We start from the raw sequence: 21,975 nt of genomic DNA on the forward strand, positions 1-21,975 counted from the left end.
TTATCAAGCTCCTTATCCAAGTTTTCCATAGGAGGATTATCAGATGTTGGATTATAAGGTGTAACACCATTCTGTTTGATCTCCCAAATCTCCTTTCCAAGACATCTCAGATGAGTCTCCATCTGAATCTTCCATAATGTGTAGTTTTTTCCATCAAGCCTAGGAATATCTCTCTGAAAGATAGCTCCAAATAAACTAGATGAACTTGAACGGTTAGTTGCCATAAGATCTTCCTCAAGCGGTTAAGCTTTCTACAGAGAGGACCAAAGATCTGATACCAATTGTTAGACAGTTCAAATAACCAAAAGATAATTGAGAGGGGGCATGAATCAATTGTCACAGATTACCAGAACATTTAGCAATTAAAACTTTAATACCAGAATGCTTAAGCCAAATACCGAAATAGAAGTTAAACTAATTAAGCATAAACAATAATCAAAGAATAAATACTATCCACATGACACCAAGATTTATACGTGGAAAACCCAGTAAAGGGAAAAACCACGGTGGGAAGCCTACCCACATCTAGATAATACTTTTGTAGTAAGTATGTGAATTACAATTGAGGGTCCTACACTTGCAGGAAGGCCAATAGCCTAGAGCACACTTCTGATCACAAAAGGAGTCTCATTGGCTACATATAAATCTATACTACAATCCAAAATAATAAATGAAGTGCAAAGATAGCATCTTCTATGCCTGAGTATAGTTCCGGTTAAGCTCAATACCAGAGGACTAAATCCTCTTACATAAACCCAATTTTATCTCTAATGATCGACCAAATCTTCTACCTAAATGATATTACATTATTCACACATTACATATCCATATCTAATCCTTGACCATATCTATATCTAGTCCTTGACCATATCCCTATGATGATCTACAATGAGATCTTACATCATATATATATATAAACCCTCGACCATAAACAATCAGGTCGACCATCAAACAATAAACCCATTACATAATTATAAAACATATTGGCCTTAGACCAAATAAACTATATGCAACACATAAGGCATCCCGAAAAGACATTGAGAGATCCAATCCACACGTTACACTAATCTGGTCCATAACCTAGATCAACCTGGATGCAATATAGGTCCACATGCTAAAAAAATGATCTCCATCCGCCAAGTCTCAAACATGACTACCATCAGCATCCTGAATCTCAACAAGAACCTAAACCAATGCCACATATGCATATCATCAAATCTCTATTGGTGAAAACATCGGTACCACAAGCCAAGCTTCCAAGCAAACAGGATAGCATCCGATCACCAGACCAAAACCAACTTACTAAATATGAACATGAGTTTCATGAATAAGCCAATTCCATAACCAAACCATAGCGGAGCATACTAGATCCAAACAAACCAGAAACCATACATCCTATTGGGACCACAAGGGTGCTGGTAAAGCATACAAAACATCTACTGTTGACATCAATGACAATACATTAATGCAACACATAATCAATTCCTCCAAATGGCCAACAGATTCATGTCCCACTATTACACAAACATATTCTGAAGTTGGTATTTCATATGAAGGTACCATAAGCCATTTCACTACAAAGTCAAACTAAGTTCCATTGTTTGGCATGTGAAGGAGAGATCCCATAGTTTCCACTGCATCGACAACTCGGTTCTATACTTTGGGGATTTGCTCCAATGTGATGTTGGTGAAATTGTGTTTTAGTTCTTCTACCAACTATTTGTAAGGTGTCATCTTGTCATATTTGGTTTCATAATCATAATTTACCTAATTTATAATGAGTTGAGAGTCACCATATACTTGTAGGTGTTGTATTTTCCATTGCACTATTGTCTGAAATCCTATGACCAAGGCTTCATACTCGGCTATGTTGTTTGTGCATGAGAAGATTATTGTGAATGATTTGGGAATAGAGTCACCTTGAAGTGTGATAAAAATATTCTCACTCCTGCTCCAAGGTTCGTATGTGATCCATCAAAAAATAATTTCCACTTGTTGGATGATGTGACTGTAAAGATAGACTCATCTCAAAATTCTATCAACATAGGATGGTGGTATAGCATTGGTGCTTCTGCCAATTTCTTTGCTATAATTTTACCTTTGATGGCTTTTCTATCAACATATTTAATATTGAATTTAGTGAGGATCATTACCCATTTGGCCAACCTTCCAATTAGTGCATATCTTCTTAAAAGGTATTTGAGTGGATCAAATTTTACAATGAGTTAGATCTTGTGACTGATCATGTAGTGTCTTAACTTCTTGGAAGCAAAGACCATTTCTAGGTATGCATGCTCAATAGTAATATAATTCAATTTATAGCCTACAAGGGTTCTAATAATGTAGTAGACTTCTCATTCCTTCCCTTCATCACCATGCTATGCTAAAAGGGCACCCAAAGATGAGTTGGTGGCTTATATATACAAGAGTAATGGTCTTCGATGAACTAGTGGTATCAAAATTGGGGTGGTCAATAGATAGTATTTCAAAGCTTGAAATGCCTCTTAGCATTGTTCTGACCATTTGAATGTAACACCTTTCTTTAAAAGATGTTGAAATGGGTGGCGTTTATCTATCAATTGTTCTATGAAACACCTGATAGATTGAAGCTGACCTTGTACACTTCTAAGTTGTTTTAGTGTTGTTGGTGTTGGCATTGCTAAGATGGCCTTCACCTTTGCATGATCTAAAACTATTCCTCTATTTGATACTATGAAGCCCAAGAGCTTTCCAGTTGTTACACCAATCACACATTTCTTTGGATTTAACCTTACCTTGAATTGTTCCAATTTGTTAAATATTTTTGCCAAGGCCTCTAAATTATTTACTCGGGTTTGCGATTTTGCTAGGATATCGTCAACATAGTCTTCCATGATATCATGTATAATGTCATGAAACAATGTGGTCATATCTCTTTGATATGTTGCTCCTGCACTTTTGAGACCAAAAGGCATCACATTCCAACAGTAGGTACCCCAAGGATAGGTGAATGTTGTTTTAGCTTGATCTTCTAGTGCTATTATGATCTAATTATAATTATAAAATGTTGGTACAAGTTCGAGATTGTTGGCTTGATGATGATTGTAATAGATGACTTCATGTGTTGTCATTGATGGAACATGTATACACACACATATGTTCACAATAACTAGTATTACTTTAAGAGTTAGTTATATTGCAATCGATATTGTTAAGGATGGTTTGGAAGATGTCTAACCGGTATATGTAGACAACCGATATGTGCAGAAATGGTTTGACAACAACTTGGAGATTCAATGGAAACCATCAAATATCTGAATTAAGGACAAACAGTTTATTTGTTAGTAGTGGTTAACTTCGAACTGGTAGTAGTGTTCTATCTTGTATTCATTGATTGTATGATGAGTTATCACCAGTCATGATGAGTTATGCTCAACCAACATTTTGGCAGTAAATTGTGATGCGTTATGTTTTTTATTGTCTAGATACACTGCACATAGGTAATTATGATATGATTTCTAAGCCGACATGAATTATAGTGTCTATAAAATGATATTATGATACAAGAATAAGAGGATAGATATGATGCAAAATAGAAGTTGAAGGCATTGCAAGATATGTGGTGATGGAATTGGTGATGCATTTTTGAGCGAGTAGAAGAGGACATATTCAAGAAAGTTATGCTACTATTAGATCACACCCCTGTTGTTTTCTAATCACTACAAAAGTCAAATCCAATAGCTGGGTAAGCTCTAACAAGCTTAATTGTACAAATCCTCTAATCAACTAATCCATTAGTTTGGATTCAGAAATCCTCTATTGAGGTTACTCCTAATAGGGTACTACTTTTAACAGGGTATAGCTCCTAATAGAGATTCGAGATCTTTAATAGGATTAGGTCCTAGCAGAGCAACTTTTGTAGACCTTAACCAGTCAGTTATCTATTTCTGCAGATAGTTAACTTGTGAGTTCCATCTCACTGTGGTTTTTCCCATTTGGGTTGTCCACATAGAAATAATTGGGTTATGGTGGATGTTTTACTTATTGTGGATGCTATAATATCATTTTGGATTGCATGCATAGTGTTTAGCAAACTTGTTAAGTATCTTAATTGGTCAGTGTTCAAAATAGTATTGTTTTTGTTGTCACTGATTCACCCCCCCCCTCTCAGTGTTTTTTAAGTCTATCAATTGGTATCAGAGCCAAACTTCTTTAAGGCTCAATCGCTTGGAAGGAAACCCAAAAGCCACCATGGGGGATATGAGTTACTTGGAGATGGATAGAGTGCTTGATGCTATCAAGGATGAGCTTGAAACCCTAAGGGTCAGATTTAAGGCTTCACAAGTCAAAAGGAGAGACCTAGCTGAAGAGCTATTGGAGATATCTGACAACACTTCTTCAGATGAAGCTAATATTGATGCTTTAGTTGAAGAAGTTGAAAAGATAAACGGTGAAAAGCTAAATCTGAGAAGAGAGTTAGAAATCTTAACTATTCTCATGAGTCAAGAGCTAGAAGCTAGGAGGATAGCTGAATACCTTGTCAATGAAATATATTATGAGATTTCTAATATTAGACAAGAGAATGCAACTCTGCATGAGCATCTTCATGCTGAAAAAGAAGAAAAAGAAGCTTTGTAGCTAGATCTTGAAATGGAATCATCCCTAAGAGAGACTCTTACAAAACACAATGAAGATATTACTAGAGAACACACTAAGACTAATGGAAAGATGGAGAAGTTCAATAAGAGCACTTCTATGTTGGATGAGTAGATCCAATCTCAAAGGATGAAAGGAGATACTTCTGGACTAGGCTTTAACACATCTAAGAAAGGAGAGTCTTCTGGAACAAAGAGCAACATTCACAAGGATAAAACTGCTCCTAAAGCTAACAAGCGTACCGGTAAGAAAGTTTTTAAACTTGTTTGCTTTGTTTGTCATACACCTGGACATACTGCAAATGTGTGTAGAAACATACCCAATGGGAATAAAAGCTACAATGCAAATGCTAGGTATGTATCTAAGATATTTGAAGGTCATTGTTTTACATTCAACATGTATGGACATAGATCAGTTGACTGTAGATATGGAACAAATAATCCAGTACCTCACATGAGTCCAAGGCCTAATGGTAACAAAATGGGAATCTATGACAATCAGGGAAACATGAACTAGCAGAGACCCTATGCCAACCGATTTAGTCCATTTGAGATGGAAAAGGTAACCAATGTCATTTGCACCATCTATAACAATTATGGTCATGTAGCTATGAATTGTAGAAGGAGAACTGGGAGAGGTAATGCAGGACCTTGGAGAACAAAAGAAATTGCTTGCTATCATTGCCATAAACTGAGACACTTGGCGAAGTTCTATAGAATCTGAATGAACAAACTGGTCAATCATTCTGTAGAATGGAAGGGTAAGTAGAAGGTAAGTATTGAGGAAACTAGAGAAGAGATGAATCGAATTTGGAAAAAGAAGAGTGATGGCATGCCTGCAGAAGAACCCAATCCTTCACCCACTGTGGAGTATCCTGCACCGGTGAATTAAGAATTTTTCATTAGGGCTAAGGGGAGCATAGTAGTAAATATACTTCTGGATCCCTTGAAAGATGAATGGTAAGAAAGCTTGCATTTTTTAATCATTATGTGAGAAATTTTGATATCTCTGTTAACCGGTTTTACACTTGTTAATATTGATTGTAACGGGAAGTGATGTATTAGGGTTTGTAACCCTATTGGTTGAGCATTAAATGAAATAGTTAAAAAGGATAAAATTAATTTTACTATGTTATTTTTACCCTAAATACATTCAAAGAGAATTCTTGAGCACTTGGAGAGCGAAGAGAGAATTGCTAGCTTGTCTTAGACAAATTTGTGTTGTGAATTGCGTAATTGGAGCTAATTCGAAGATCATTGAAGGTTGAACTGGTGTCAATTTTTGAAACAAGTTTATTTGAATGGATTCATCACCAAAGCAAGTAAAAGTATTAACGATCACATCAGAACCTATGGAGGTTGTGGAATCAAAATAAATTGTGTCTTACAATGCTTTATCTCAAGTTCCTGAAGGTGTTATTGTAATAGAAGATTTCTTTGGTTATATTGATTGCAAAATTGAAGATTTGGGATAATTGTCTATCTATTCTCAATTGAAATCCCTATGTGATAAGAATGATAAGATCAAACCCAAGTTTATTAGGGTTTATGAGAAAGGTTTCAATAATGCAACTTATTTTCTCAAGGATTTTGAAGAGGGTCACATGAGAATCATTCTAAGTCATGTTCATGGTGAAAACATGTATCTGGAAAGGACACACACTATAACCAAAGAAGCTATCCATGTTGTGACTGGTTTTTGGTCAACCAGTGAAGTTCCCAAGCTGAGGCAAATTTCTAAAGAGACAATAACAACTTTAACCTCGTCTACCTCTGATGGGCGTGCATTTTCTATTAATAACATTAAGGACCCAATGGTTAATCTGGCTACTATGGTTATAGGCTACCAGATATTCTATTCCAATAGAATGAACAGTGTGCCATCCATAGCAGTGCATACATCCTATAAAATGATTGCTAAAAACACAGATTATGACCTTTGTGAGGCCATAAGAAGTCAATTGATGTTGAATTGACAGTCAATTAAGAAGGACAACAGTCTGAAGCTCAAATTTGGTTAGTTATTGATTGGCTTATTCTTTTACTTTCAGAATTTCCTACCGAGAATTGGTGATATTGAATGGTATAAAGACCTACCGGTAACTACTCCGATCAAGAATAGAATTAAGGTTGTTAAGAACACTTTTTCTGCAACAATGAACATGTACTTTAACGAATTTCAGAAGAAAATGAGTATGAGGGTTAGGCTACCTAAAGATGTGGTGAGAAACTTTGCTAAGGACATCATTTTCACAGTCACCACTAATTTTGTCTATTGGAAGCTATTGAACCCAGAGAGGAAGAAATAGAAGACATGAGCTATGAAGTCAATTATGAATTACTAATTGGTTATGCCAATAACTTGTTGGCATCTCCAGTGGAAAAGAAGAAGAAAAGACTGAATACTATTGAGGAGAAAACTGCAGAAGCTGAAACTAGTAGTGGTAAAGGGAAAAAGAAGAAGAAGGTTGAGCAAGTGCCTTTGGTGTCAGCAAGTACAAGAGTGACACAAAGTGTCGAAGTTAAAAAGGAACTGACACCTAAGGTATACATTAAGATTCAACCTACAACTAGGAAGAGAGGTTGATAACTAATTCTCTTAGCAGAATCTGATGACATTGACGCTAAGGAAGAACCCAAGAAAGTGAAGGCAACTAGAAAGAAGACCAAACTAGTTGAAGCTACCTCTCAGACTATTCCCATTAAAGCATTATCTTACAAACTTGTGTTTAATTTTGAGAGAATGGTGAAGACACTAGGAAGGAATATGTTTGATAATGTTAAATAATGTTTTGATTCATTTGATGAAGATCAAAAGGAACACATCATTCAATAGGTAATCAACCATTTGTGTCATTACAATGAATTACCACATGATCTTAAGAACGATATTTCTGATTTTTTATATTCTATTCTTTTGAATAAGTGGGAAGAAGCTGTGGAGAAAGAAAAATAAATTATTGATGATGTATTTATTCAATATTTTCCTCATTTATCCAAAGACGAATTAAATGCATTGCTTGATCATTATAAAACTCAATTTCTTTTTAAGTCAAGAAGATTAAGAATAATAGGTGGAAAGATGCAATATGTTGAAGTGGAAACTCATCATATAGCAAGGAATATTCAAACAATGTATAAGTAGTTCCAATGGGCTAAGAAGAAAGATACTATGGAGAAACCCGAGATGGATGAGAAAGTAACAGTGCAACCTGATATTGTCTATCCTACTGAGGAGAAGGATAAAACTACTTCCCAACCAGTATTTTTTGTTGATGATATACAAGATACCATTGATTTATCTGGGAATATCATTGAACTAGATGAGCAGCCACCAATTATATCATTGGTTAAAGCAATGAAAGTACCAGCTACACAACCGAGTGTGGATATTACACCCCCACCGGTAAAAGATCAGCAAAAGGCAACTCAACTTCCACCAGTTTCTCAGGCTAAGTCCTTTGAACAAGAAAAGGAGAAAGAGGAAGAGAAAAATGAGAAGGAGAAATCTGCTAAAGTTGAAAAGGCGTTAGTCAAACAACAAAATGATAATGATGATGATGATGATGATGATGACTCATTAGGCATCAAAAGGCCTATCAATGTTGATAATATGAGTGCATCGGAATTAATGGAGATGGTAACTATAATGGAATCCAGAGATCCAAAGAAGAGGCTTAAGGAACACAGAATGGAAGTAGAAACCATTCAAAATGCAGTAGACATTCTATCAAGCCTTCTACCAGAAACTGCTATAGGGAACTTGTCAACTCCCATTGGCAAGCTTGGCCAGTTAATTGTTGATGCCTCTGACCAACTCAAGTCCCTTGAAGAGGCAGCACAAAATTTTGTAGAGAAAAACTACAGGAAGAAAAGAGGAGAACAGATAATGAAAGATATTGATACATGGAGAATTGCCTTATACCTGAACAAATATCTATTAAGAAAAGCTATTGAGACGAGAGGAAAAATTATTGCATTCATGTCTATACCAATCTAATTCAAAGGCGAATAGAAACTGAGCAAGAAATGAAAAAGATATGTAATACCTACATACCTTTACAGGATTCTGCCTTAATTTTTGGATAAATGGTTGATGATTTTCAAAATCGGTTAGATTTGTATGATTTTGAATAGGCAAAGAGACTCTGATCCCTGAAGGAGTTGAATAATTTATTAAGACCAAAAGTGGACATCCTAGAAAGAGCCTACAAGAATGTAGAAGCAATTTTTGCTACTCTTGAAATGCATACAGTTGATGTAATGGAAGAATTCTGTGCATAGGTCACGACTACAATCAAGATCACTGAAACCTTACTGGGGACATGGGAAAATGACTTTTCTCAATTGAAGCGTACTTTTAGTGACATTTCTCTGAGAATTTCCATGAGTACTTCTTGATGCAGACTTTCAAATTTTTATATATGTAAACTCTTGATGCAAATTTTGTTATATATGTATATATTTTACTTTTCAATTTGGCATTGTTGTCAAAGGGGGAGTAAAAATATGTATGTGTGCTGTGAGAATTTTGTATATATTAAGAGCTTAGAGTAAAAATTATGGGGGAGTATGTATTGTGATATGTTTGGTGTATATTCCTTTTTTTAAGCACACTTAGGTGTATAGTTTGAAAATTTTCTAAGTGTTGCCATCAATGCCAAATGGGGAGATTGTTGGTACAAGTAGGAGATTGTTGTCTTGATGATTATTGTAATATATGACTTCATGTGTTTGTTGGCATTATGTGAACTAGAATGAGCCTTATGTGAACCGGCATGAAGATATAATGATATTGTATGTTGTCATTGATGTCAATATGAGACAATGTGTGAACCGGCTCATGTGATAAGTGAAGAGAGAGGAACCGACATATGTGTGAACCGGTTTATATGCCAAAGTGAAGCGGCATATTTGTTCAAAGTGAACCGGCATGTAGTTATGGGAACCGGCACATGGAAGCACTGTATGACTACCGGTTGGTAGGTAGCTTCCACTTCGAGGTTTTCGGTTGGAGTACCTCAAGTCTGTGTGACTCAATTGGTGATCTTTGTGCGATGAGTTAGCAGTATAATGGAGGATAGATTATGTTGCCATGTAAGCTCTGTGTGCATGAAGGATCTTGCATGAAGATGACTATTCTTATCTACCTCGGGAATGTGTGAAGTCTGTCAAATGGTGATAACGCTTGATGGGTTATCAGCCGCCATGAAAACAGTGGATAATGGACAATGGAGAATGTCTTGAGATCGATTCAAGACTGGTGCATTTAATGCAGTATGACTCAATGATCAGGATCGAACCGTTTGAATTGCTCAACCTAATAGGTTTAGGGTTTAGGGTTTTTGCTACCGACCTGTATGTTTCCTATAAGGTCGATGTTGGGTTTTTGTTTGAGGAGGTTGGCAAAATTTGTGAGTGTGTATCCAAGGAAAGTGATACGTGATTCTTGCCAGACCAAAGGAGAGGAGAGATACCTACAAAATGAATGTGCAGAAGGAAAAGAGGAGCCTAAACGGATCTGCATTAGCATTGAGTCCTGTTAATAGATCATTGTAATACCTGTTGATCCCTAACCACTTCAATAGTTGTAAAATCCCCTAACAGGGTAGCCTTAACTGGCTTGACTCAAAATCCCTTAAATCGGATGGTCTTAACCGTCTTGTTTCAAATCCCTTAACCGGGTAATTTGAGGCTAATGAGTTCTGAGAAGCTAGAGAAGCTTAGGAGATCCTTTCAGATATTGAGTTCTTAAAATCCTCTAACAAGGTGACCCTACCAGGTTTAACCCTTAACTGGGTATCCCTTAACCGGGTGATCCTTAACAAGATCGGTTCCTACCAGAACCTATTGTAATGTCCTTAACCAAACAAGGCTCCTAATAGAGCGGACTTCTAAAGAGTTTAAAAAGCAGCTTGTGGGTATTCATCCCCATCGTGGTTTTTCCCAGTTGGGTTTCCACATGAAAAATATGTGTGTCATGTGTAATGCTTTTGTCTTGTGATGCTTTGTTTTATCTATTAAGCACATGAAGGTTCTATGTTTTATGCCTGTCTATAAAACCTATTGAACTCATTGTTGTGAAGATTTGATGGTTAAGTTTACTAGTTTATGCATGAGAATATAATGATAATGTGGTATTGAGCTAAGAGAAAAGCTTATTGAGTGACTGGTTCATGACTGATTGAGCTATACTGGCTGTTACTAGTTGCACTCTGTTTTACCGGTATCCCTGTTTATCAGTCATTTGGAGTATTTGTTGTCAAACTAGTTTTGGACTGTATTTGTGTTTGTACTGATTCACCCCCCCCTCTCAGTACCGGTTTGGTACTAGTGGTTCATCATTGAGTTATCAATTGGTATCAAAGCGCTCCAGGTCCTCTGTGTTGTAAGCTTAACTGCTTGAGGAAAAGATCCTAGCCAAATGATGAAGAGGGAAGGTCCAAAGTTCAACAGGGAAAACTTTGGTATATGGAAAGACAGGATGAATATATTCATCAAAAGCATGGGTGTTCAACACTGGAGTTATGTTGAAAATGTATATGTTGTTCCTATCAGTACTCTCAGCGATGACCAAAAGAGAGAGATACAAGAAAATGGGCAAGTCATGGAAGCCCTCATCAGTAGTCTATCTGACATTGAGTTTATTGATGTTCAGGACAAGACAAATCACAAAGAGGTATGGGATGCTCTTGAAAATATCTATGGTGGTGATGAGCATGTAAAACAGGCTAAGGAAGAGAGCTTGAGAGGAAAGTTTGAAGACATGTGGATGATTGAAGGAGAGACCATTTAGCAGTATGGAATAAGAATCAAAATAGTTGTTGGAGAAATAAAGAGTGCAGGTGGCAAAATAGAAGATTCCACTCTAGTAAGTAAAGTCCTGAGATCCCTATTGCCGGTCTATGCAATAAGGGTTGCTACTATTCAGGAGCTGAGATCAATAGACAAGTCTAAGGCATCCTTGGACTCCATCATTGCCAAGTTGACAGCCTATGAGCTGAATTGTTTTGATGGTAGTATTCAAAAGATAGAATCAGCTTTTAAAGTTTCTGCTATACCATACAAAAAAGGAAAAGAGGCTAGTACTAGTGGGGAACCTAATCAGAATAGAGAAATGAAGGATGAATAGTTTCTGATGGAATTTGAAGCTCTTCTTGCCAGGAGATTTCCAAAAGCGATCGGTAAATACAAAGGCAAGCTTCCTTTGAAATGTTTCTCCTATAACTGGATAGGACATATTGCTATGAACTGTCCTAATAGTGACAACAAGGATAAACCGGAAAGGTTCAAGAAATTTAAAGGAGGAAACCAGAGAAATTGTTTGATGGCAGTTGATGAAGGTGTCACAGATGAGGAATCAGAAGATGAAGAGAATGAAGACAGTGTGTTTGTTGCTATAAAGGAAGATGTGGCAGACAAGAAGGCTCTTGTCTCCTAGTTTGATGATTCCAATGAGTGGATCATTGACAATGGTTGTTTTCACCATATGACTAGTGACCAGAGCAAGTTTCTATCCTTAGAGGAGTATGATGGTGGTGTGGTTCACTTCGGCAAAGATGCACCATGCATGGTCAAAGGCAGAGGGTCCATCTCTTTGGATGGAAAGAGTAGTGCTAACAATGTGTACTGGGTTGATGGTGTCAGAACAACCTTCTAAGTGTTGCCCAGCTAAATGACAGTGGTCTCACTCTGTAATTCAAGAATGGAGTTTGCAGAATCAAAGGTAAAGATGGTAAATTGGTAGCCACCAACATGCAGACTAAAGGTAACCTATTTCATCTGAATGCAAATATAAGTACATGTCTTATGGCTAAGCTTGATGATAGCTGCATATGGCATAGGAGGTTCTACCATGTGAACTTTGATAGCATTATGAAGGCTAGTAAGATCAAGGCAATTAGAGGGTTGCCGTTGCTGAGCAAACCGGATAATACCTTGTCTAGAGAATGTCAATTGGGGAAAATGTCTTCCTCAACCATTAAAGGTAAATCTTTCACTACTGACAACTTGCTTGATCTTGTGCATATTGATTTATGTGGTCCTATGAAAACTAGAAGTGTGCAGGGTGATAGGTACTTCATGATTCTCACTGATGACTGCTCAAGAATGATGTGGGTCACATTCTTGAAAGACAAGTCTAAAGCCTTTGGGAAATTCAAAGCTTTCAGAGCATTAGTGGAGAAGGAAAGTGGTAAAAGGATCAAATGTCTCAGAACTGATCAAGGAGGGGAATTCACTTCTAGTGAATTCAACAAGTATCATGAAGAATTTGGCATCAAGAGACAACTGTCTGCCCCTCAGACTCCACAACAGAATGGTCTAGCAAAGAAGAATAACCAGACTGTGGTTGAAGCAGCTAGAACCATGTTGATCCAAGGAAAGGTTGCTCACACCTTTTGGAGAGAAGCGGTGAGCACTGCAGTCTACACTATGAACCGGGTACTTATCAAAAAGGGTAAGGACAAAACTCCTTATGAGTATTGGACTGGTAAGACACCTGTGGTTAACTACTTTAAGGTATTTGGTAGAAAATGTTACATCAAGAGGAGTGAACATCAGGGCAAATTTGAAGCTAAATGTGATGAAGGAATATTTATAGGATATTCCACTAAGAGTAAAGCTTTCAAGAGCTACAATAATAGGACTCAGAGAATTATGGAAAGCATCAATGTAAGAGTTGATGAATCCTTTGAGAAGACTGAGGAAACTGGTAGTGAGCAAGCTGTAAATGAACTGGTTGCAACCTTCTAGGAACCGATTGTCAGTCAACCTACTACCAGTAACAGTGTTCCTGAACCAGCGAATGCTAATACTGATGAAGATGAGGATGAAGAAGAAAAGCAAGAAGAACCAGTTAAGACCATTCCCCAGTATGTCAAGTTGAATCATGATCCCAAGCAGACCATAGATGATAAGGATGCAGGAATCCTTACTAGAAGAAAGATCAGAGAAAACTCATGTATGATCTCTGAATTTGAGCCTAAGTCATTCAAAGAGGCTTATAAAGATGAAGACTAGATCAAGGAAATGGAAGAAGAACTTGATCAGATAGAGAAAAATGGTACATGGTCCTTGGTACCCAGACCAGAGCATAAAAATGTCATTGGCACCAAATGGGTGTTCAAAAATAAGTTAAATGAGGATGGCACAGTGATTAAGAATAAAGCCAGACTGGTATGTAAAGGATATGCTCAAGAAGAAGGTGAAGACTATGGGGAAACCTTTGCTCCTATAGCTAGATTGGAAGGAGTTTGTATGCTTCTTGCATATGCAGCTTTTAAGAGGTTCAAGGTATATCAAATGGATGTAAAATCTGCATTCCTAAATGGTGTACTTGAAGAGGAGGTGTATATTGAGCAACCAGATGGGTTTTCCCTATCTGAAGATAGTGACATGGTATGTAGGCTACATAAAGCATTATATGGTCTAAAGCAAGCACCTAGGGCATGGTATGAGCGCCTACATTCCCATCTTGTGAAGATTGGATTTGAGAGAACAAGTGAAGATAGCAATATCTACTTGAAGTCTGAAGGAGATCCGATTCTGATCTGTGATGTTTTTGTTGATGACATCATCTTTGGTGGAGATGACAAGATGAGTCATGAGTTTACTGATGAGATGAAGAAAGAGTTTGAGATGTCACTCATAAGGGAGATTAAGTTCTTTATTGGACTGCAGATCCAACAGATGAAAGATAGAATCTTCATCACTCAGTCCAAATATGTCAAAGAAGTGTTGAAGACTTTTGGCATGGAAGATAGCAAACCAGTTGGTACACCAATGGTGAACGGTTGCAAAATGACAAAGGAGGATGATTCCGCACTGGTTGATGAGAAGGAATACTGATCAATGATTGGTAAGTTGCATTATGTAGTGCATAGTAGACCGGATATTGCACATGCAGTTGGCCTCACTGCAAGGTTCTAGAAGAGTCCAAGAGAATCTCACTTGAGTGCAGTCAAGCGGATTCTTAGGTATCTGAAGGGAATAGTTGACTATGGATTGTGGTACCCATACAACAATAAATTCAATCTGAAAGTATTCACAGATGCTGATTGGGCCAGTAATGTGGATGACCAAAAGAGCACAACCAGTGGTGCATTCTTTCTCGGTGGTAGACTGGTCTCATGGATGAGTAAAAAGTAGAGTTGTATCTCTCAGTCTACAGTGGAAGCGGAGTATGTTGCAACTTTCATGAACTACACTCAGACAATCTGGATGAAGCATGTACTAGAAGGCTTCAAGATCCCTGTATCTGAACTGGTAAGTATATTCTGTGATAACACAAGTGCTATCAATATATCAAAGAATCTAGTTTTACATTCTAGAACCAAGCATTTTTAGCTTAAGTATCATTTCTTGAGGGAAAAGGTTTAGAATAAAGAGATTGCATTGGAGCATGTGTCTAGTAAGGAGTAGTTAGCAGACATATTCACCAAGCCTCTCCCAAAGACAACATTTGTGCATTTGAGAGGTGAATTAGGGGTATTTCCCCTTCAGGAGGTGAACTAAAAGTGATTGCTCCACATCAGTCAGGTACTAAAAAGACAAATCTTTGGTTGATTGGTGTGTTTATGGATGCTACTCCTCAGGGGGAGCAGCATGATGAAACAGTGATGATTGTACCTCCACTTTGACATTGTTGTCAAAGGGGGAGAAGGAGTGAAGCGAAAAGATATCTGCAGCAAATGGGGAGAAGATGTGAAGCAGAGAAGATATCTTTTGTATATTGCCATCAATGCCAAAGGGGGAGATTGTTGGCATTATGTGAACCGACATGAGCCTTATGTGAACCGACATGAGCCTTATGTGAACCGGCATGAAGACATAATGATATTGTATGTTGTCATTGATGTCAATATGAGACATAGTGTGAACTGGCACATGTGATAAGTGAAGAGAGAGGAACCGACATATGTGTGAACCGATTTATATGCCAAAGTGAAGCGGCATATTTGTTCAAAGTGAACCGGCATGTAGTTATGGGAACCGGCACATGGAAGCACTGTATGACTACCGGTTGGTAGGCAACTTCCACTTCGGGGTTTCCGGTTGGAGTACCTCAAGTCTGTGTGACTCAATCGGTGATCTTTGTGTGATGAGTTAGCAGTATAATGGAGGATAGATCGTGTTGCCATGTAAGCTCTGTGTGTGTGAAGGATCTTGCATGAAGATGACTATTCCTATCTACCTCGAGAATGTGTGAAGTCTGTCAAACGATGATAACGTGTGATGGGTTATCAGTCGCCATGAAAACAGTGGATAATGGACAATGGAGAATGTCTTGAGATCAATTCAAGATTGTGCATTTAATGCAGTATGATTCAACGGTCAGGATCGAACTATTTGAATTGCTCAACCTAACAGGTTTAGGGTTTAGGGTTTTTGCTACCGACCTGTATGTTTCCTATAAGGTCGATGTTGGGTTTCATTCTAAGGAGGTTGGCAAAAGTTGTGAGTGTCTATCCAAGGAAACTGATACGTGATTCTTGCTAGACCAAAGGAGAGGAGAGATACCTGCAAAGTGAATGTGCAGAAGGAAAAGAAAAGCCTAAACGGATCTGCATTAGCATTGAGTGTTGTTAATAGATCATTGTAATACTTGTTGATCCCTAACCACTTCAACAGTTGTAAAATCCCCTAACAGGGTAGCCTTAACTGGCTTGACTCGAAATCCCTTAAATCGGGTGGTCTTAACCGGCTTGTTTCAAATCCCTTAACCGGGTAATTCGAGGCTAATGAGTTCTGAGAAGCTAGAGAAGCTTAGGAGATCCTTTCAGCTATTGAGTTCTTAAAATCCTCTAACAAGGTGACCCTACCGGGTTTAATCCTTAATCAGGTATCCCTTAACCGGGTGATCCTTAACAGGATCAGTTCCTACTAGAACCTATTGTAATGTCCTTAACTGGACAAGGCTCCTAACAGAGTGGACTTCTAAAGAGTTCAAAAAGAAGCTTGTGGGTATTCATCCCCATCGTGGTTTTTCCCAGTTGGGTTTCCACATGAAAAATATGTGTGTCATGTGTAATGCTTTTGTCTTGTGATGCTCTGTTTTATCTGTTAAGCACATGAAGGTTCTATGTTTTATGCCTGTCTATAAAACATATTGAACTCACTGTTGTGAAGATTTGATGGTTAAGTTTACTAGTTTATGCATGAGAATATAATGATAATGTGGTATTGAGCTAAGAGAAAAGCTTATTGAGTGACTAGTTCATGACTGATTGAGCTATACTGGATGTTACCTGTTGCACTCTATTTTACCGGTATCCCCATTTATCAGTCATTTGGAGTATTTGCTGTCAAACCGGTTTTGGATTGTATTTGTGTTTGTATTGATTCACCCCCCCCTCTTAGTACCAGTTTGGTACTAGTGGTTCATCATTGAGTTATCAGTGTTGTCATTGATGGAATATGTATACACACAAATATGTTCACAATAACCAGTATTAATTTCAGAGTTACTTATTGTTGGTGTAAATAAATATTCATCATGGATATTATTACACTTTACTTAAGTTAACATAGGATAATGCATCTCTTTGTGGTTTGGATATGAGACACTTAGGGATATAGCTTGTAGGAGAAATTCTACCTTTTGTGGTCTTATTTTGTTGTTACACTCCACATTCGGTGGGTCATCCACCTTTTGTGGAATATTATATTATTTCTCCTACCTACCCCTAGTATTTCTTACCTACCCTTGTTTCTCATTGAGCCACATGTCATGATTGTGTGCTCGTATATCTATATGGCCTTGCCTATATAAGCAGGATCATATTCATTGTATTGGTTAATCCAGTTGATCATTTGTATATTGATGAGAATACAATTTTTTTTTGTCATTCTATTGTCTCTCTTTATGCTTTTCATTGTGCCCTTGATCTTGGAAAAATCTCACACTTATATTGTAAGTGGTATTGTTAAAGATGGTTTGGAGGTTGTCTAACCAGTATATGCAGGCAACTGGTATGTGCAGAAATGGCCTGACAACAACTTGGAGATTCAACGGAAACCATCAAAGATGTGAATTGAGGACAAGCAGTTTATATGTTAGTAATGGTTAACTCCAAACCAATATCAATGTTCCAACCAGTATTCATTGATTGTGAGATGAGTTATCATTGGTTGTGATGAGTTATCCTCAACCAATATTTTGGTGATAAATTGTGATGAGTTATGTTTTTAATTGTCCAGATACACCACACCTAGGTAATTGTGATATGATTTCTAAGCCAACATGAATTATAGTATCTATATAATGACATTATGATACAAGAACAAGAGGAGAGATATGATGCAAAATAGAAGTTGAAGGCATTGTAAGATATGTTGGTGATGAAATTGGTGATGGAGTTTTGAGCGAGTAGAAGAGGATATATTCAAGAAAGTTGTGCTACTATTACATCACACCCCTGTTGTTTTCTAATCACTACAATAGTCAAATCCCCTAATTGGGTAAGCTCTAACAAGCTTCATTGTACAAATTCTCTAACTAGGTGATCCATTAGTTTGGATTCATAAATCCTCTACTGAGGTTACTCCTAACAGTGTATAGCTCCTAGCATAGATTTGTGATCTTTAATAGGATTCTCTCCTAGTAGAGCTACTTGTGTAGACCTTAACCAGTCAGTTATCTATTTGTGCAGATAGTTAACTTGTGAGTCCCATCTCACCATGGTTTTTCCCATTTGGGTTTTCCACATATAAATATTTGTGTTATGGTGGATGTTTTACTTATTGTGGATGCTATAATATCATTTTGGATTGCATGCATAGTGTTTAGCAAACTTGTTAAGTATCTCAACCAGTCAATGTTCACAATAGTATTGTTTTTGCTGCCATTTATTCACCCCCCCTCTCAGTTATTTTTATGTCTATCAGAAAAACCGTCCATAAGTGATAGCATTTCATTCCCTACTGTAAGATCTACAATTATACTGATATTTGGGAGTGGTAAATCATCTTTATGACAAGCCTTGTTAAGATCTTAGAAATTTGTATAGATCCATATGCCCCCTGAATGTTTAGTCACGAGGACTATATGGGAAATCCACTCTGCATAATCGATAGTTTTGATGAAACCCACATCTAATAGTTTATGTAATTCAATCTGGACTAGTAAGGCTATATGAGGATGTATTTTTCTCAACTTCCACTTGTATGGCTTTATTTCTGGTAATAGAGGTAAGTGATGTAATACCAACTCGGGGTCTAATCCTAGCATATCTATATAAGACCATAGAAATTTGATAGGTCTTTTCTTAAAAAACTAGATGAAGTTCACTTTCTATATAGGATTTAGATATTTTGCTAGATGAATCTTGTGTATATTTTTGGAATCTCCAATGTGGACTTCTTTTGTTTTCTCCATAAGGAGTGTTTATTTCTCTCTATCAATGTGAAGATCATCTAGTTTTTCTTTAGTTATTGTTTCTATATCTTTTGATTCATCCAGATTTGAAGATGAGTTATCCTCTCCAAAGTATGCTACTCTATCAAAGTCTATTACAAATCCTTCCTTATGATCACTATAGGGAAACTATTTTCTGACACCAAGGAATTCTGTAATAGCTTCATCATTCTCGAACAAGTCTAGATTTGGTGAGTCCTTTTGCTTCTAGTCAATTAGATGTGAATGTACAAGGGGTAAATGTTTGATTTCATCTACCAGAGAAGTGTCTGACGTCATGGAAATTTGGTTGTTCTAAACATCTTCATAGATAGTGTCATCATTAATGAGTGGTTGATTGTCATATGACGTGTTTATTGTTCGTGGGCTACTGCCTTGAATAGATAGAAACTCATAGTCATGAGAGTCTATCACACTTTCTATATATGTGACTGTGTCACTTATAGCATCTCGATCTTGTAACAAAATTTTTTCTTGACTTGTGGATCTTCTTTGTGTGGTGGAGACCCTTCTCAAGCCTAGTATAACATGGTGTAGTCTTTCTTCATCTGACTCATTTTGTAGAGCTAAGTTTGTTTCCCTTGGTAAAAGTATTGGCATAATCCAAGGATTAGGCTCATTTATAGGTGGTAATCCAATCTCTGTTACCACATTTGCTTGTGAAATTGCTTCAGGTAACATACTGTTAGGTGATGTCACATTAGTTTATTGTAAAAGATGTCTGAGATCTTCACCAACTGATTCTGTATTTGGGTATTTTTCTTCTTGCTCGCTTCTATCACATGAAGGAGGAAATACCTGTGTTGATAACTGATTCTAAGTTATATACTCTAATGCTAGTCTTGGCTTATCAATATATCTAGTGTTTGTTGTCTTGCCACTGTTATCTTCATGACATGTTTATACCCTAACCATTGATTCATCGAGGTAACCTGAGGTAAAACATGTTCTATTCTTCCTTGGTTCTATAGTCCTAAGCCCATGGTACCATCATACCCATGTTTTTGTAGCATTTTGAAACTATTTCCATAATGATCTAAGGGTAAGCAGGCTATTGTCATGTAATCTTCTTCTTTATATAACCAGTGATTGACATATTCCTTTATAGATTCTTCTTATAAGTTCCCCCATCTAATGAATGAGCATGAATCTGAATATTTGACTATCTCCTTTCCTTTATTTTGTTTCATCGAAGAAGTATAAGGCTTCCCAAAAGATCTAAGAGAATGAGATAATTGTTTGATATCTGATGTTGTGGAGATAGAATATTCCCCACACCCGACATCTTTAATTTGTAAAGAAGGTGTTGCGGGTGAATCCTTTTGTGCTTGTGTATTTGTTAATGAGTCCATTTGTGTGGTAAGAGGTACTGTTTCATTAATTGAAACTTGATTATCTATGCTTTCTTTTAAAGTATTGCAATGTTGAAAGGGGTTAGGATCCCCATGCACAATTATTTCTACTCCACTGAATGGGAATTTAATGCATTGATTAAAAGTAGAAGGCACCACATCGTTGGCATGTATCCATGGGTGTCCTAATAGCATGTTGTATCTTGATTCTTTGTCCAACACTTGGAATCTAATATCTATAGTAACTGGTCCAATTTGTACTTGTAATGTGACCAATCCTTCAAAAGGATGTTCCTGTAATGTGGTGGAAAATGATGAGGGGAGAATAAGTGGAAATATTTACTTCCCTCAAAGGAGGGATGAAAAAATTCACAAAGGATTCCCTTCAATCCTTCACACATGTTACATTTAAAAGAGGGGCCAAATTCACTAGATCCAATCTCTAATAGTAAGAGATTGAATACTTAGTGAATTGTAGCAATTTTTGGGAGGTTTATATGAAAGTAAATTAACCCTCTTTTAAAATAGACTAGTTGAATTAAGTAATTTGAGACTAAGTGCAAAAATGACAAAGAAATGATTATATCTTGAGATAGAGATGGGAGATGAAGTTGTGCACCTGGAATTAGCAATAAAATGTTGAGACGAAGCTTCCTTGCAAATTTGAGCAATATTTGCAGGGACCATGTATAATTTGCACACGGTCCTCCAAAAAATTTGCACGCTCAAAAATGTTTTTTCGTCTTTGAAAATGAAGCCTAAAGCTACAATTACAATTGTGTACTTGCAACCTACACACAAAAAATAGAGGGAAATGTTGTTGGGATTGGGGTTTTCCTTTAGCTCAAACCCTGTTTTGGAATTAACCAAGTGGTTGAAAAATGTTGCAAGTGTTGGCATTTTCATGAAGATTGCATTAATGAAATGTTATGTTGTCATTGATGTCAATTATAACTGGTAATGATGTTGTTATAATGTTGTTTTGTAACTAGTAGGAAGAGCTAGTGAAGGGAAAGGCAACCGGTAGGTGAGTTTGTGGAGGAAACTGGTATTACTATGAAATGGAGAGTTGAACCGGTAAACCCTACCTATTGATATGATAAACCCTAACCATTGAAGTTTAGTGAGTCGGTTGTATTGGTTTATGATCTAATAATGAGCGATAATGATTATGACATGTATGCATGTTGTATGAGAAGAGTTTCAAATGATTTTTTGCACATAGAGATAACAATTTTTATCTTGGGAATGAGCAAGTATATTGCATGTAATGCAAACCCTGTCATGAGTTACAGAGTTCAATGAAGCGGTGATCAAGGAGCGGTCGAGGCTATCTTGAATGATGTGTAGAGATTGTTATGTAATCCAACGGTCATACCTGAACTGATTTGTTTGTAATCTATATGAGAGAATTAGGTTTGTGTTGTGTTACCGACCTATTGTTTTGTTTATAATGTTGATGAGTTATATTTGCTGGAGGGTTGGCAATTTGTAGTTGAGAGTGAGAGTGTGGTTGCCTAATCAGATAATGTATCTGTAGTTTGTGTAAAGGAAGATAGGAGAATGAAAAGGA

Source organism: Cryptomeria japonica, chromosome 5 (genome assembly GCF_030272615.1).
Source record: "Cryptomeria japonica chromosome 5, Sugi_1.0, whole genome shotgun sequence".
In the NCBI taxonomy this organism is placed as follows: domain Eukaryota; kingdom Viridiplantae; phylum Streptophyta; class Pinopsida; order Cupressales; family Cupressaceae; genus Cryptomeria; species Cryptomeria japonica.